The sequence below is a fragment of the Dreissena polymorpha genome, chromosome 5, assembly GCF_020536995.1.
Source record: "Dreissena polymorpha isolate Duluth1 chromosome 5, UMN_Dpol_1.0, whole genome shotgun sequence".
Lineage (NCBI taxonomy): Eukaryota > Metazoa > Mollusca > Bivalvia > Myida > Dreissenidae > Dreissena > Dreissena polymorpha.
The window spans coordinates 119,420,949-119,425,855 of NC_068359.1; the positions used below are offsets into that span (position 1 = coordinate 119,420,949).

The 4,907-nt window shown below is 35.9% G+C and overlaps 1 long non-coding RNA gene across 1 annotated transcript; it reads right to left on the reverse strand.

Annotated features, from left to right (window-relative positions):
• Nucleotides 1-2,055: 2,055 nt before the first annotated feature.
• Nucleotides 2,056-4,503, reverse strand: LOC127882285 (uncharacterized). Its single transcript, XR_008050473.1, has 2 exons — nucleotides 4,386-4,503; nucleotides 2,056-3,250 (listed from the first exon to the last, which is right to left on the reverse strand). It is a non-coding gene; the product is annotated as an uncharacterized LOC127882285 (long non-coding RNA).
• Nucleotides 4,504-4,907: the final 404 nt, after the last annotated feature.

A 4,907-nucleotide genomic window follows, 5' to 3' on the forward strand; every position in this document is an offset into this window, starting at 1 on the left:
AATAAACGGACACACTAGCCTTCACTGTGTTTATAATAATGCAATTACGCACCGAATTCGTCACATTGTAATTATCTGTTAGATAATAGTTATATAAGTTATATGACTTTTGTATGGAAGGGACAGTTTTGAATGCTCCTTATCTCACCAATGGTTCCATTTGTGGCGGTTACATGTATCATGATGGGTTTATCTGTAGATAGGATTCCTTGCATATGCAAATCGTTCACACATATACTTAACACCAAACGTGCAAAAGCATTCAAGCCGGCGTTGCGTTTGTGCAAGATGTCATAGAATCATTAGAAACTGAGAAAAGCACAAGCAATCCAAACTGTAAGTGTAAGAAATGATGGTAAATGAAAGTCCAATATACTTATGTTTAGCAAAAGATTCGCTAAAACATATCAACGCGTGTATCCGAGTTGTTTGTGATTGCACTCGTAAGGACGGGTAATTTAGAAGGGGATGAGGGACAACGAAACCTCCGTTAGTCAGGTATGTTGTGTGCTGCTGATACTGACACATCAACAAAGAGGGACGCCTGGTAATTGATTGTTAATCAAACTTTTATAATGATAGTCTCTAGTGTACCCAGGATCACAGTTTCGCACATATTGCTGTGTCTGGTAACGCGCCAGCTTTCCTCGTTTTTTGGTCGCCAGAAGGGAATCTTGTGGGCCGGCATGAGTTGCTGTAAGTTCCGCAGTAATCGTTTGCCTTGTTCTGTATGAAGGAGATGCAGAGATAATTTCAGAGACACTTCTGTTCAATGGTCTATATCATTTTTAACGTTTCCGTGTGAAGCGTATCTCAACCAAACAATAGTCTGGAGACTTTGTAGGTATTTAAAAACCGTTAATTGGTAAGAAAGCGTTTGAAGCTGAGTGTCCTTATTCTACTGAGTCTGGGAACCGTTGCGATCAACATTGTAATTATTATTCGGACCGCATCGATGCTGATATCATCATTCGTCAGGTTTGCTATCACGACCTTGAAGGCGTTTTTATTTCCAGCGTGTATAATCGCCATAATGTCTGTCGTCTCGGTGCTTTCATCCATCAAGTATCCTCCTGCTCGTTCAAGTTTCCTACTCTCGTTAGTATGCTAGTGCGGCCTTGCAGTTTACAGTTTTGCAACTAATGGGGTTATTGTCAGTTGGCAAAGATCAAGCTTGAAATGGGTCTGCCACTGCTGCAGATTGTGTTGTGTTGTTCTCGGAGGGTCTTCTGCTTCATATTCTCAAGGAAGAAGTTAGACGTGACGTTGGTGAGCGAACGGAATTCCAATGGCGCCGCGAATAATTCATCAGTGTTTGCATTAAAACGAATTGCGCTGCTGGCGTTCATTTTGATGTATCGGTTTACCTACATCATCCTTACATCAATATTGAATCTTCTCAGAACCTGCAAATATATTAATGCCGTACGAGGTCAAAAAGGCATTACAGTCAATGAAGTTGTAGAAGAGGTCTCGTTAGTGTTAAGCAATGACTTTGTGTTTTGTGTGCTTACCCGAGCTCTGATTCCAGCCTGCTAATCTCCCAATAGTTTTTTTTCTTTACGGTTCAGTCGTTTGAGAATAATGCGAAACATGACTCTTATGGAAAATTAGGCTGATGGACGAATTTGTCGAAACATATAACATATTTTTTACTTTTTGATATGATTTTATAGTGTCGCAAATTCGAATATATATGCCTTGATGACCAAGGTGTTTTGTCAAGGTTAAAACAAAGTTTATTGAACATTCTTTTAACTGCACCTTCCTAGTGCTTAGCATTGATATTTCCATGGCGGTTACCCCAGCTTTAAAATACTATGTGTGAATGTTGTTTAGTATTGTGCCGTACTGTTTTTGCAAGTGTTCGTTGTCATAAATATATGTGGCTCGTTCTGAGATTTTTGGTCAAAATGGGGTATATGGGCGAAATTGAGTTATTAACATTTTTAGAAGCCTCAATGTATAGTTAACACAGAAAAAATATAGATTTTGCCATATTCTTCTTTTGAATGTTAAAAATATGACCGTAAAAATACCCATCAACACACGAAATTTGTCATTCTGTTCATTTATTTTCATGTCAATTGCATTATGGTTCAATAGATTTATAATTGCAGAGGAAAATCACTCACTCACTGTCCTTTTACAAGGACAAAACTTATAATATTAAATTAATGTAAATTTATAAGACCATTACGAAACAAATTTCGGTTACCATAGCAACCATTTGCAAAAACTTCAAAATAATTGATTTTTTTTACAAAATCAGTTCAAAGCATTTCCTCACACCTTAAAATGCAAGAAAGTAATATACATATATCAAAGAACTGTTACTTAATACACGAATCAATTAATTGTATACATGTTCTATCTATCAATTTGTTCTATTGATCACAGACTCTAACCGAAATTGAATTACATAGAATACACTTGCTAAGATTTAATATGCGAACCATGACGTATTAAAATTGAAAATTCTTCTTTAAACTGTTCCAAGAACAATTATATTTTACATGAGACATTGTTCATTAATTAAAGACTTTTAAATTAATACATGACATACACATAATTATTTTGTTGTAACCATGGCAACAGTAAACAATATGAATATCAATTATAATTACCATCTTCTACATTAAACATAGCAATAATACTACACTCTTTAGTTATCAAATGCAATCAACAATTTCTTACTGTTACATTTATACTATATTACATACTGCATGAAAAATAGAGCCAAGGCTAAGAGACTTAACATAAATATTTACATTAAATTAATGTTTTCAGTTTATATACACAACTATTAAATTTTAAATTCAATTATATTACTTGTCACACTGCATTATATTTCATTTCACCTGGTATTGCGTCATTGTAATAGTTTTACAAAAACATACTAATGTTGTTGAAGTTGACAATGAGGTATGGTCAGGTTTCCATGGTTACCATACATTATATACATAAACAACATGAACAATCTAAAACAGGGGAACTATTTTAAAATCATTGTTATTTCGTCGGCTTCGGTACATCTGGCCGTGGACAGGTACTGGCACATAATGAGTTACAGAGTGGCGCGATTTCGTCATGAAGGTACCACTGGCGTTCTGCAGACAAGCCAAGTGGCTCCAGTTGGGGGGGCATTCCATTCAGAACGAAAGAATCTTTCTTCAGGATCTTCACAGCCTCCTCAGCATCCGAAGCATATCGCCTCACATACACTATGCCTGGCTTGTCAGAGGTCATTCTGAATTTTAAACAAATACACAAACTTAGATTTCATGTTATAAATTTAGAAACTGGAACCTAACTATAATGCTTCATCACCAACAAATATGGATACTGTTCTAACCATATTTTCCTAAAAGTGGAAGGCCCCACTTGTTTCTGGCCAGTTCGGTCAAGTGCACCACAATACAATTCATATATATCACTTTTGTTTTGTCTGATGGAAGGAGGATACACTTTTCATTGGCCTGTGGTGTTCGTCCAGGTAGTGGCATTCCATTTTGGCTACTATAATTTTCAAGAAATGTTTTTACCATCTGGACATCTTGTAACTTGAGTGTGTGTTTAGGCAGTTTCTTGTTATTTCCATGTACTCTGGCTTCAAGACTGTTTACATCAATGGAGCTACCAATCGAAATAATTGTGTTTTTAGACACACCATGAGCGAAAGCAAATGTATTGCGACAAACTACTTTCCCAGCAAAGTAAAAATTCTGCCTTTGCCGTTTTCTATCCACTGCTTTTCTTTTTAATCCAACTGTTACTGGTCCACTCTGCGTATGATTGAAAATTTGGTATTTTACAATCAAATCTAGTTCCTGTTTTGATTTTTCCAAACAAGAAAGCCTGTACGAAATAAGAGTACCCCAGTTTACAACTGAGCTGCATGGTTTGTTTGAGTACAGACGGGTACAACCACAGCCATTTATTTTTAAAGATTGTTGCTTTATGCCTTCTGTATCTAAATAATTACTTTCATTCAAAGAGTTAACATTTTCGTTGCAATCATTATCAATATCAGAACAAGAGTCACAATCATCAGAACCGTCATTTTCATTATTGTCAAAGTACAGTTCACCAACTAATTCTAACTCTTCGTGAAAGTCTGGGTCTTGATGGCAGGTAAGTTCAGGCGGTACAGTGCTACAACTAGCACATGATAATTGACTGTCTGCCATTTCAAAAGATTAATATTTGACCGAAAATTCTACATTTTGTGTTAATGTAAACAAACAAATGTCAAAGAAGGTCACGGTAGCCATTTTGTTCGTTTTCGTTTCCGGTTTGTTTAATTGTCAGGTTTTCCATTAATTTTTTAACATTTAAAATCAGGTCACATGAAACAGTCTCGCGTTTCAAAAACTAACACTTACCTTTATCGAAAACCAGTAAAATCCACACTGAAACGATACATATATTATCGAAATGTGTATCGATAATCGTCCAAGGTTGAAATTTTATCAATTACTGAATGGCCTACGAATGTAAAAGGGGAGTAATCCATATAAAAGAAATTGTTGATAGGTCAAACGCAACCAATTAATTTTGAATTTATATCGTTTAAACCTGGGTCAGTTGAAATTAATGTTGTTTAAATACTTTTCACGCTAACATTGGACAAACTAGAGTAAATTGATCTGAATTTCGTCGCAAATTGCACGACGTCATTTCAAACGTCGTTTTCTCGGAATGAGGCTTGCCGAATTAGACCCAAAAGTCTCAGAACACGCCACATATTACCACACACATGTGTATAATAGGAATGCCATACTGATGGAGCAACTGGAGTTTCACTTCTTTGTACTGGGTCTTGCACATCGTACTTTATTGGTTTTTAAATTATTGGTCTGTGGTGAATGTGGTTTGCCTTCACGCATACATTGTTGATATCCTAT